Raw genomic sequence first — 14,736 nt, 5'->3', positions numbered from 1 at the left:
AGGATTCCAACATTGATCCGACGTCAAAATCCAACATTGATCCGATCTCAGGATTCAAACGTTGATCCAACGTCAGGATTCCAACGTTGATCCAACGTCAGGATTCCAACGTTGATCCAACGTCAGGATTCCAACATTGATCCGATGTCAAAATCCGATGTTGGTTCGACATCATTAGTCCAACGTCAGGATCCAACATTAATCCGACGTCAAAATCCAACATTGATCTGACGTCAGGATTCCAACATTGATCTGACGTCAGGATTCCAACATTGATCCGACATCAAAATCCAACATTGATCTGACCTCAGGATTCAAACGTTGATCCAACGTCAGGATTCCAACATTGATCGAATGTCAAAATCCAATGTTGATTTGACATCAGGATTCCAATGTAAGGATCCAATGTTGATACGATGTCATGATTCCAACGTTGATCCGACGTCATGATCCAACGTTAATCTGACGTCAAAATCTAACATTGATCCGATGTCAAAATCCAGCATTGATCCGATGTCAAAATCCAACATTGATCCGATGTCAAAATCCAACATTGATCCGACCTCAGGATTCAAACGTTAATCCAACGTCAGGATTCCAACGTTGATCCAACGTCAGGATTCCAACATTGATCCGATGTCAAAATCCAATGTTGATTTGACATCAGGATTCCAATGTAAGGATCCAACCTTGATACGATGTCAGGATTCCAACGTTGATCCGATGTCAAAATCCAATGTTGGTTCGACATCATTAGTCCAACGTCAGGATCCAACATTAATCCGACGTCAAAATCCAACATTGATCTGACGTCAGGATTCCAACATTGATCCGACATCAAAATCCAACATTGATCTGACCTCAGGATTCAAAGGTTGATCCAACTTCAGGATTCCAATGTTGATCCAACGTCAGGATTCCAATGTTGATCCGATGTCAAAATCCAATGTTGATTTGACATCAGGATTCCAATGTAAGGATCCAACGTTGATACGATGTCATGATTCCAATGTTGATCCGACGTCATGATCCAACGTTAATCTGACGTCAAAATCCAACATTGATCCGATGTCAAAATCCAACATTGATCCGACCTCAGGATTCAAACGTTGATCCAACGTCAGGATTCCAACGTTGATCCAACGTCAGGATTCCAACATTGATCCGATGTCAAAATCCAATGTTGATCCGCCGTCGTGATCCAACGTTAATCTGACATCAAAATCCAACATTGATCCGATGTCAAAATCCAACATTGATCCGACCTCAGGATTCAAACGTTGATCCAACGTCAGGATTCCAACGTCAATCCAACGTCAGGATTCCAACATTGATTCCGATGTCAAAATCCAATGTTGATTCGACATCACTAGTCCAACATCAGGATCCAACGTTGATCCGACGTAAAAATCCAACATTGATCCGACATCAAAATCCAACACAAGTGGATACAGCAATCTGACAACAACATAAATATCTATAACTGTCCATGAGTTCAGTGTGGCTTTTTAAGCAATAGAGTGCCCAGAGCCTGCTTAAAAGTGGATGGAAATGTACTGGTAAGCAGGGAGGTGTTGATAATATGTGTGAGTCAAACGAACCAGGCTTTGAGGGTCAAATGCACATCAAGTGCACCCCTAGTAACTTCAGTGTCAGCCAGTGGAAAAAAAATAGAAAAAATGGATGTCGGATATGAGTGTAGTGTGTCCTGAGGTTTGTGGTCTAGAAAATTGGTAGCTGATAGATTATGTTTTGTTGGTAAAAAGTCATCAGCTGACAATGAGGAAGTGGATGGAGCGGGAGAGGGGCAGGGGAGACTCAAACTCAGCACTACACAGTGAATTTGTGAATTGAGTTTAATGAGTGTGATGAGTTTCAAAACATTTCTAAGGAATATCTCTATTGTTCTCTACGTTCACATTAATACATTATCATTTCCACCACCACCCTGTCATTTCCTTCACCACACACGTTTTTTAAAAATATTTAAAAAGTTCTCATCACACATTAAAAATTTACCCATAATTTATGAGATCATGCTTTACTTAATATAACAATTCAAGTTATTTATTTTCTAATAAGCTCTTACCCAAACCAATATTACATTTTAGAGTGTGACATGTGTACAGTTCAGCATTTGGTCCTTAGGGCAGTTAATTTATCTTGTTGACAAATGTATAATTATTGTACATTGTGGAAAAAATGTGGTGGAAATGACATTTGTTCATTGCAGGTCTGAATGTAAAATATAAAACATTCTCTTGTAAACTTTGTCCTCTACAGACCTTAAAACTAGACAAATTGTTTAAACTTATCAGACTGTGTTACGTGACTTTTGAGCAAAATTCACAAGGCTAAAAGTGCCCCTAGTTGAAGAAATGTAGCCTAGCAATATAAAATGACTCAGTTGAGTGCGTTTATTTAATTTTACAGGGCTCGAGTGAGCATTTCACTCGCATTTGCGACTAAAATTAAATGTATGCGAATTGAGAAGCAACAAAGGATTTATTCGAAAAACAAATCCCATTTGAATCTGGAAAGACATTCCCGTGACTCATTTTAAGGAGATCACTAAAAGAAGAATAATGCATGGAGACGCATTTCTAAATCTATGGACAGTACGGCTCATGGTTGCATGGCAGGCGCTACCAGATGGCAAGCGCCAGGATTGCACAGCATTGGAAGTACACAGTTTGGTTCTGTTTACCCATTAACTTATATAATGTAACTGAATAAAACCCACCAAAGTGATCCGATTCCAAAAATTTGCCCACGCACCCATACACTTTTTTACCAGCAGAATCTAATTAAAAACCACTGGGAACCTGTTACATACACAAAGGTGATGTCTGTGGGGTGCCCTAGCGTTCTCATGGGCCTATACGCCTGGTATACTTTGCACCCCCTATTAAAAGAAAACAAGGGCACTGATATTTGTTAAGATATGTCAGGGCAAGGTGTTAGAGAAGCTATGGTAGCTGATACAGGGCAAACATTTAGCGATGAAGGACTGAAATATGCTCTGTAGAACATAGGGGGGACCTGCATTTGTGTAGGTAAAATGGCTTATTCTAAGGTGATAAAAACAATACAGTTCATTATGTAACGTCTTTATAGCTATGTACATTATATTGCAAGAGATACTTCTAAAAGTTACACAATGCACCTTTAACTCAGAAATGTGTAACATAATGAAAGTTAAATGGATTGTGAATGCCATGTCATGTTATGCATTTAGCTCAGTTTGAACTCAGCTTGAAATAGCAGTCTCAACAACTCCAATGCAATGTGGAATAAATAAGTGCAAATATAACCAGATATTTTGGCCTTTCTTTCACATACAGTCATTCAAGAAAGAATGTAATACAGAATGATTAAATGACTCTGTGATGATATCGTTCTAAATTGAAAACAACAAAGTGAATGACAATAAATGCATTACTATAGCAAAAGTTGTGTCAGATAAAAGAATGATTCATGCTGATGGAGATAAAGACGAATAAGCAATATTGTGGACCAGTATTGGATCCATCTGAGTGAAGCTGATAGCAACGAAGCAGTCCGACTTATTGCCAAGCCATGCTTCACATTCTCTGCTGGTACATGCTGTAACATGGGGGTATTCTGAACAACCAACAGCTAAATTAATACATGATAAAAAACGAAAGCTATAATTTGAGCTAAGATTTGACATACTCCCACATACCAGACTATGTCAATCATTGGAATTATAAACTGTTCCCTTTTTACAATAAATGTTCTTTGTTTCTTGAAAGAATAAAAAAGGAGATTTTTTCAGCATGGTGTGACCCTTTAAGACTAACTGGGGAACGCTGTATGACATCCTAACCAAATGACATTAAATGTCCATTTTTAGATTCACGTTGGTTTGCTTGTGTTTACTATTGTTTGTATTATGGGAACAAGGGAATTAATTGATTAAAAAGAACAGTACATTGTCAAGGGAGTACATTTCTTAATATTGTTTTATAGCTCTGTGACATATTAAGTGCTCATAAAACCGTCTGTAGATGAATTGCCAGAAGCTTTAAAAATGCTTTAAAGTGCCGCCCTACATGACGTCAGACAAAACATGGGCCACATGTTAGTTTCAGCCTTAGTTAGACAGTGATGTGATGTGTGTGCCGTTATTAGTTTACCTACATTTTTTTAGGGTGCTAACAAGCAATTCTCACAAAAACATTACCATTTTTAACACTATTTATTAAGTAAATCTGATTAACAAAAATATTTTCTATTAGTGTTAAAACTCACACTGTAGTGGGATTGATTGATTGTACAACAAGAATGACATTTGCATACATTAACTTTAAATCTGCTGAGAAAAAGGCTGATCATTATTACATAAGCAGTGTCATATAGCTGCTGCTAATTCATACAGTGTTTAAAATCTCTCCTTATACACAATAAGCAGAGGCGGATAGTACTACTTAAGTATTTTAAGTAAATTTTCCAAGCATCTGTGCTTTATCAGAGTGTTTGTCTTGGGAAAAAAATACTTTACTAAATAATGTTCACTACATTCTAAAGCATAGAATGTTAAAATTGATTTAATACCTAATTACATAAAAAATGTGTACTTCTACTAGAAAAATACTAGATGTATAATGTACTTAAATATTAAATATAAACCAAAAACTTGAAATTATGAAATGTACTGGAGTAAAAATTATGATAATATGCTTTGGAATGTATGTTTTCTAAAGAAAAACACTGATAAAATATAAATACTTAAAAATTTACTTTTATTTAAAAAATAAAAATACTTAAAGGTATTGCGGAGGATTTTCTTTTTCCGGGTGGATCATCAAGATTATTGGTCCTCGTAGTTGTCAATCATTTAAAAAATGGAGAAGGCAGTTCTTTTCTAAAATTCGAGAAAATCCTCCTCTACACCTTTAAGTAGTATCTGCCTCTGACAATAAGGTCCTGAATCCATAAGGAGAATCATGTGGATAATCAGCTCAATAGCGCCCTCTCCTGACACAACCATCACAAGGCCTTTTCTGTAATGTGCAATTTAATCTGTTGTATAGTTTAAATTGCTTATTTAGTCTTGGGCTTTTGCACCAAATCTGACAATATGTCTTCAGTTTAATAGCACACTGTGGTGCAATGACATTTTAGCCTATTAGTTATGTATTATGATACATTTCATAACTAGCATGTTATGTATCATAAATACACTCAATTGTAGGCTATTACACTAGTCAACATTTGAAGTGGATCAAAATAGTTAATCAAAGTAATTCATAAGCTTTGACATAATTTGAACACTGATCCTAAAACAAGAACGGGTATTGTTCAACATTAATTAAAGGTTTTGATCCACTTCAAAGGATATTTTTAGACATTTAATTTAAAGCATTCTCTTTACTTAAACTGATAAAGGTCACTCAGAGAGAAAATTTATTGATTTTGGTGTGGCCGGGTATAAAGTAAAAATTCTAAGAAAGTTGTAATGTGGTGTGAGATATATGTTATTTAAGGGATAATGTACAGCCGGTCATAAATCGCAGATACAACATGATGGGATTTTTTTGGAATAACAACTGGTTGGCTGTAGCCTATATGTTAATCTGCCTATTATACAGTTGCTTGCCACATTAATAATTATGTACTGTAGCCTAATGTAAAATTACTGAAAAAAAACTGTATTATTTGTGCTCGTTATTTTACGGTATTTTTTATTTAACCGTTTTTTACGGATTTCTTTTCAACATTTTTTACATTGTACATGAAATGCTGATTTGACATAGGCCCATGTTAGGCTAGATTATTTTCCTACCATCCATGTTTTAAAACCATTATAGTAGCTTAATTTAAGCCAAGATGAGTTCAAACAAGTTCAACATTCAACAAGACAAACATGCATTTGGTTTAGTCATTTGTAAGTAGCATACAATTTCATGTTATTAATTGTGCATATTTGTATTGAATTTATCTGAATGTAGGCTATTAAATTGCAACTGTCAAGTACCTGCATGAGATGGCTGCTATTTGGAAATAACGGGAATGTCGCTACTGTCCGCGTAATAAGTAATATTAAACATTTTGAGGGGAAATGTTATGTTTAAAATTTAAGCTTACATTTAAAGGGGACATTTCACAAGACTTTTTTAAGATGTCAAATAAATCTTTTGTGTCCCCAGAGTACGTATGTAAAGTTTTAGCTCAAAATATCATAGAGATAATTTATTATAGCATGTTGACACTTTGTAGGTGTTAGCAAAATTTTGTGTCCTTTAAATGCAAATGAGCTGCACTAAATGGCAGTGCTGTGGTTGAATAGTGCAGATTAAGATCAGGCGGTATTATCCCCTTCTGACATCACAAGGGGAGCCAAATTTTTATGAGCTATTGTTTCACATGCTTGCAGAGAATGGTTTATAAAAAAAGGACTGGGTTAATCTTCTTTGTTTTTTTCTAGGTTGACAGAAGCAGTGTGTACCCAATTATAGCACTTAAACATGGAAAAAGTCAGATTTTCACAATATGTCCCCTTTAAGACATTTTCTGAATTAACCAAAACTTTGTATTTCCAACAAAAAAAAAAAAAAAAACCCCACAATGATTCTTTGTAAAGAACTATCAGTATAATATATGTAGACTAAATAACATAACGCTTTGGTGCTTCTGTGGCCATTATTTGCAGTGTTGGCCTAGATATAAAATAAGTAGCATGCTGCTTATATTTTGTTCTGTAAAATAATTACAATGTAGTATCTGACCAGGTTTAAATGCAGTAATTCAAAAATGCTCACAGACTGCTGATGTACTGGCAATCTGTGCATGAACTGAAGAGGGCATTAGCACACAAGAAATAGAGAAGAGTTTTCAGCAAAGAAGTCCTTCACACATCAAAAGCAGTGCTACAGTAGTTCCCCCAAAAATGAAAAATGGGTCATTATTTACAGTACTCACTCCCATGTTGTCCCACACCCATATGACTTTATCTTTTATGGAACACAAAAGTCATTTTCTACATATAATCATGAACTGTGATGGTCCAAAATGACAAAAAGCTATATAAAATTATCATAAAAGTTATTTGTGTCTTATATTTCAAGACACCTGAAACCATACAAATTCATACAGACCTACATTCAAGCGATTATTCATGTTAGTGTAGCATTAGATAAGTCACAGTACTTGATTGAACAAGTTCAGTTTAATTCACTTTAGAAAACCATTCAGAGACATCACAACATACAAATGACATCATATAAAATTGACTTGAGTTGAATAGACCACTTTTCACCCCATTAACTTTTTAAAAAGTGTGACCGTGACATCCATCATGAAATCTTTATTTTTGGGTGAACTACTCAAAGTGAGTGAGTTCACATGACACATGCTTTTGGAACACAAGCACACACACTTCAAACACACAAATCCTTTAATATCTCTGCATCTAATGCCACCATGGAGAACAAGGTTCAGCCATCAGCCTTTGCTTACCTGAGGGGATACAAAACCAGTAACCACCTGAGTTAAAAAGAGTTTTAACGGAGCCGTAGGGTGTTATCTCGCTCTTGTAGAGACAGGCCGAGCTGACGCGCGAGAGAGGGTGTGTCTGCACAACGCCTCCACGCCCTGCGCAGGACCGGCACGCGTCGGCCTCGACCGCAGCCACTGCACCCACGCTCGCTCCCATATACAAACAGACCTTAAGCTTGCTATCAGATACTAATCCTAACATTTATATGGCACATCAGTTTTGGATGTTTAATAAAATGCTCCACAATGTGGCCTGGCGAGACATTGAAAGTTTAACTTTTGTCTTACTTTCACTGAGGCGTGACTCCACAACGACCGGGAGTTTTTTTACTTTTTGGCTATAGCACTTGGGTGTTGGTGCTTCCGGCCTGCTCCACCTAACCGGCCATTGGTACTGTAGCTCGCCTCCATCAACACTATAAGACTTTGAAGCAATAAGTGTTTCATCAATGTCAAAGCCTTATGCAAACTGTAAGTCTTGTCCTACTTCAAAAGAGCCCTTGAAATATGAAAGGACCCCATGGAAGGATCACAAAGAAATCTTTGGGCTTATCTGGTTAAAAATCTAATGATAAAAGGAGGCATGAAGGTAAAATATGTGTCTTTACACTGTTTCCTAATCATTGCTTATATGCTGTCAAAGCACTTTTAACTCGAGCGTGGGCCAGGCATGCCGTTGCATGATTTCAACATCAGCATTTCTACAATACTCCACCCGAAAGGAATTATATTGCCTTTAAGGGGTAAATATCAAACTTCAGGTTGTTGCATAACCTCTGTGTTTTTTACCAACTATAAAATTCATGGCATTGATTGGGATGGCGTGTCCTCAGCTAACACGGCTACATCTGAAGCATTAATGATTTAGTTATTTTACTCCGTGGGGGTGGTGGCAGGCCAGGTAAGGGTCTTAGCTGGTGTCCCTAACAGAGGTGACCCTGTAACTGGAGAATTACTGGCATCACAATCCACCCCTCTTACGTCTGTGCCCTCAACCAAGGTGCTCTTGAGGGACTATCAGTGCAATCTGCCAACTATAAGTCGTTTTTTGGAAGCAAAAGCATTTGCTAAACGGTAGTGCGAACTAGCTATGGGAGACATAAATGATTTAGTAGTTTCATACCAGCGCTGTTAAATGTCTTGTACTAAATCTCATGTTTCATAAATGCCCAGGAAGTTGGGTGTAGAGAAACAGCAAGTGGTGTATTTTACACTGTCAGAAAAATGGTCAACATATGTACCCCAGCTGTCACTGGGGCAGTACCCTTTAAAAAGGTCCTAATATGAAATATGTACCATTTGGCCCCAATATGTACATACTAATATGGATTATTTGGTACCATTATGTACTTCTGAGGTATTAACATGAACTTTTTAGGCACAAAGGTGTACTTTGAAAGGGTACCAGCTGGGGTATATATTTTTCTGTGTATTTTAAAATTACTTGTATACAGCAAGTGCAGGTCACATGGAATGAGTGAATGGCAATATAAACACAAATCCTGTGTGTTGTGTAGAAATCTTGCCACAGGGCTCTATATACAATACCTAACTGAATCTGGTTACAGTTTCAGGTTACATGGTAACATGGTTTCCTGTTTATAGAAATCAAGCAATCTATCTTTTGTTTAGCTTTCTATGGCCAAGTGAGAGCAATACAAAATAAAGGCTTATGAGCTGTGATTCTGCCAAACAGAGACCTACACCCTACATTACAGCACTGATTTTTTAAAAACAAGGTGTTGCCCGATAAGCATGCACCCAGAATGCTCTTATTAGATTCATGGATTACTTAAAAAAGGTTGGGTTCCTAAGATTTCCATCGTATGTTAACATAAAAAAAGAGTAGTTCAATAAATGCCATCCTAGATATCCGCCATGTTGATTCCAAACAGAGTGTAACGTTGCTGGTGTGGTGAGGATGAAGGTGGACACGGAGTAAACATAAAACTGATAAACTTTATTTAGAAAAACAAGAAAATGGTATGCAGGCTGGTAACACGCATGCACACGCACAGAAATGTTAGGGAGATCGAACGAGGAACTGAATACAGAAAGGGTATGGGGCATGCAACAACGTCACTTTTCCACGGTGACCACGCCGGAGCTCGCCATGTTGAGTGGCAAACATTCAACAAAATGTTTGGTTTCATAGCGGCTGCTGTGAAAACATCAGTAAAACTGACTATTATACGCTTAAATTGAATTTAGTTGGCCTTAACAGCAACCCTAACAACTTCCCAAACAACCTGTAGTCAGTGGACATTGGCTGTTCCTGATATGTTTGTCTTGCCTATAACAGTATTAAACCATCCCACCTTTTAAGAACACAAGGCTCATCATAATGGATGTTTTTAATGAAGACTCACTGACAAAACTTTGCAATTACACAGAGTAAGAGTATTCATTGGTGTATTTTTATAGGATTTTTTCATCCCAAAATTTTACATAGTTGACATATGGCTACTGCTACTGATTTATTTATCTGTTAGCACCGTCAATCACACACAACTATTTTCCCATTTTTCATGCTATGCTAATGCTGTCGCTAAGACTTTTTGCCACTCCGTGTGCACCGCAGTCACTTTCGCCAAAGCTGACGTCATGTGCATACCTTCAATAAATACACGGGACAGATAATTAATTAAAACAAGGCACAGGTGAGGACAATGGGAGATAATGAGAACTAATTAACAGGAAGATGAGTACAATGAACAAGATAATGACTAAAATGAGAAACATGATGAAATAAACAACAAACTAAAGCCTGGGATACACTGCACAATTATTGGCTGTCCCAGATGAAAGACTGCCATCGTGAAACAATCGTTGCGATTTCTGTAATCGTGGCTCTTCATCGGTGGTCCTATGTCGTACAATGAGAGAGGTTCAAAGACGGCCGTTTTCCTGGTCTTGCGTCCAAAGATAGCCTACGATAGTTTTCTGACAGCGTCAGAAATTCAGCATGATCACTGCACAGTAGGGTGGCCATTCGTGCCAGATCTGCCGGACACGTACCGAACATGTTTTCGGGTGCGTTCTCCAGACGTCACGTTGCTCGATCGCATACGTCATTTCAGTTAAAATACATTAGAAAATTAAGATGTATTTCTTTTAAGACATACACACATTCTTACCTTGAAATGTAACGGTTGCTTTTCTGAATTTAAACCTGAAATATTAAACCTTGATGACGTATGCGGTCGACCAACGCGACTTCCGGAGAACGAACCTGAAAACATGTTCGGGACGTGTCTGGCGGAACTGGCACGAATGGTCACCCTACCACACAGTGTGTTTGCTGCTACGACCTGTGTACTGGTATTTATTTACCACTAGTGCATGCTGGTGACGTTGTGCTAATGTGTGACGCAGCCGCCGCAGCTTTCGTGTCATCATCGTACAGTCTACATGCTTGTCATACCCAAGTTTAAACGATCCATGTTGCACAGTGTGATAAGGAGTGCAAAAAATCCTCCAGTGTATCTCGGGCTTAAAGCAAGATGAGGGATGGACATCCAGAGCGTGCTGGTCATTCAGTCATCAAAACACAGAGTTACATCGTTTTACAAATTTCCACAGGACAAAGAATTAGAAGGGACATATGACCTAATTTGAGAGGAGAATAGTGCATTGTGCACATAATATCTTTTTTGGAAATTTGCCTGATGGCTTATCGCTAATTTCTCATGTTGTAAGCATGTTTACTTTTCTGCAACAATACGACATTTTATGAATCTATGTATAGACGGTTCCAGCAGTAACAACATAAACGAGCGGCTTTCGTGGTCCTCACGTAACTTCCTGTAAACTCCACAAAGAATAAATAACAACAAAGTCCTTTTAAAGTAGTTTATTTATATAGCAAGCAAAATAAACAACACGTAGATTATAGACGAGGTATTTTCGACGAGGTATTTGTTTAATAGTTCCGTTTCAGCAACTAGTCAGACCATTAAACAAACAGAAAGCGGAAGTAAAGATCGGACCAGAAGCTTATCGCGTCACCGCACGTGCGCACAGTGCGCCGGATGAAACGGCCTATAGAACATGAGAGTATGTCCCATATTATGAACTCAATAATGTGAGATTGTCTTGATACGGTATGTACCGAATCTGTTGTGCAATTGTTAGAGGTAAAACCCCATATGAACCCCCAAAGTTGTGTACAAATGTTAGTTAGAAATTAATCCTGCTTTACTTGATTCTGGTCAAACAATCCTCAAAACATCTCCTCTTGTTCATTTCAGGTTTGAAATGACATAATGGTGAATAAATGACAACATAACTGTTATTTTTATTGAATCATCACTTTAAATGATGCTCAATTTACAATAACAAACACTTAGCCCTTTAGATATCCATTTGTCAGTTTAACTGCTTGCCATCACCATGCCAACTAGCTTGACAAAGAGACAAGAAAGTAATAGCTTGAATGTTTCTTTCAAGCAATAATCATCCAATTCAAGTAAAAAAGGAAAAGAAACTTAACCCTGAATTATCTAAAGTGGCTTGAACAACATTCAATAAACAAGGCAAGGACGTCAAACTTTCATTTCGATTTCTTCGAATGCTCTATCAAGTCGTCATGGTAATCACCAAATATTTTGCCAATGCATTTCTAGGTATAAATCGCCCTATCATGTCCTCACACAGATAACACTTTCTCCTGAGGTGTACAGCTCGACAGTCGCGTGTTTACAAACCCTTCTCCATCAAAAGCAATTATAGAACTATGCATGAAATGTTTTTTTGACAGAGTGTGGCACTCCTTTGCCTATTCATACCTCTATGTGAGGACGTATGGTTATACTGTATGTCCTGAGGCTCTGTAAGACTAACAAATACATAATCAAGCAGCCCACACACAGAGACCTTTTAGAAATCACTGCCTTTGTGGAAATCTTGCAAATATTTCCATTCATTCCAGCTGGATGACTGATAATAGGTTATGAAATTATTATTTCCTAGAATTTGGAGAATCACCCCCTTTACCAACTGTACCATAATGAAGGGTTTATGAGGCTGGCTTCTCAACCATACAATTTTTAAAGTTTTTGTTTTTTTACCCTTTATAGTTTTATTTGACAGGACAGTGAAGAAAGGACTGGAAATTATATGGGTGAGAGAGTGGAGAACAGGAGTCAGGAAAGGACCACAAGCCAAGACTCAAACTCCAGTCGCCTGAAGAGCTATTGCGCAAGATGTCCACACACAGCCCACTTAGCTATTGGCGCCAACCTTCACCACACTTGTTTTGCTACAGTAGGTTCTCCACCAGAATCACCAGAAAGACCTGCTGATTGATCAAATCTCTGAATCAGGATGGTGGCGGTACTGACCAGACTAACACTAAACAGCCTGTGTTGGCAGGGACAGACTAATCTTCTTACCCTAGGCCAGTGGTTCTTTAAACTTATTAGCATGTGCCCCTTATGTAGGGTGCATCCCTTTGTTTAATTTTCATTAAACAAAACATATTAAATGATACAATGTGCTGGTGGTTGGTACAGTAGCTATCATTTTCTGAGGTTTGATTGCACAGAATTTATGATAAATTTATGCATTTTTATAAATGTCTAAAACTGGGGGCCCCTGGAAGGTGGGGCATTTAGATGGTGCCCCAGGGGTCAGTTTTATGACATTTCCCCCAGTTTGTCAGCCACTGCTGGACGCCACGTTTACCCAGTGGTGGCTGGTGACTGCTCTTCCAAGGGGCGCAAATTCAAAATATGTGTTTGGAGTGTCGCTGGTATTTTTAAAATATGTGTTTGCTGCGTCATGTGAGGAATGTACATCATGTGTTTTGTCAAAATAATGGCCTGCTGCACACGTGTCAAAACGGTTTATGGTAAAAGAGACACTCACATTCACGAAGTACACTCCCTTAAAGGGACACTTCCTCCATTTGCATTAAGCTTTGTGTAGTTAGAACCCCAGTCATGTTTTTGAATGGTCGTGCATCATTTCCTCAGTTGCCGCTGAGACAGGAGAAATACAGATTTTAGAGTTCCACTTCCTTCTTTCAATGATGTAAAAATCATAATTTTGCATCATTGAAAGAAGGAAGTCCAATGTCTTTGTTGAGGGGGTGAGACTACAAACACCCCTTTTCTCGGTCAAATAGGCACCAAATTCCAAATGTATGTTACATTTCGACTACAAATATGACGCACTTTCAATAAAGATTAATGTTTCTACGAGTGAAATGCTCCTTTAACCCTAAACTTTGATTACGCATGAGTTTATGCGAGTATCTGTCAAACGCGAGCGTCTCTTTTCTCATAAACCCTTTAAAAGCGTCTGCAGCAGACACTTATTTTGACAAAACACGTGATGCACATAGGTTCACTTGACGCGCCGAACACTTATTTTGAAATTACGAACCACACACGGCCTACATACATGTTGTGACAAACGTCGCATTGTGCGCCCTCAAAAAAAAGAAGTCACCGCCTGCCACTGCGTTTACGTAACATTTTCAAACAAAAACTGAAAACGTTTATTCATTTTGGCTGCTTGTTTAGACACAATTTTGGCTGTTCATTAACACCATTTTGGGGTCCTGAATACTATTAAAAACAGGGTTAGAGTTTATGTTTTTGAAAACCACTGTTATTGTTTCTGTCTAAACTACAGAAACGGGAATCTGTAGAAATTGTGACATTATGTGCATGCATTAAGTGTTCAGGCTACAGTAATGTGTGAGTACAAAGCAATAATTTGCTGCCTACATGCTGCCTGTTTGTTTATTAAAGGGACAATGTGTAGTTTCTAAAGTGTTTTATTAGTCAAAATCAATGTCTTAATCAATGCCTTTATAAATATGTCCTCATTGGTGTCAAATGACCTCTGCCAATGATCTGCCTTTGTAAGCTTAGAATTTCTTCTCTTTACTTACATTGAACGGGTAAGTCCAAGGATGCTTCCAAGTTGTTACGCCATATTATAGAAAAACTATAATATCAGAGAGGGACAAAAAGCACTAGCCTACTGCAACACGTTTCCACAACGCGTTTTCGTTCAGAACATGTGAAGCTGAAAAGGAGATCAGTAAGTACATAACAGCTACCGTAGTTGGAAAACTACGGATGCATTTGGAAAAGCGAGGTGCTAGAGAGCACTATTCGTTTGAATGCAAAAAACAATTTTGCCACTAGATGGGGGAAAATCCTACTTACTGTCCCTTTAACGCTTCTCAAAAAAGTTAACAAA

The sequence above is a fragment of the Misgurnus anguillicaudatus genome, chromosome 18 (genome assembly GCF_027580225.2).
Source record: "Misgurnus anguillicaudatus chromosome 18, ASM2758022v2, whole genome shotgun sequence".
In the NCBI taxonomy this organism is placed as follows: Eukaryota; Metazoa; Chordata; class Actinopteri; order Cypriniformes; family Cobitidae; genus Misgurnus; species Misgurnus anguillicaudatus.
This window is presented reverse-complemented; position numbering follows the sequence as displayed.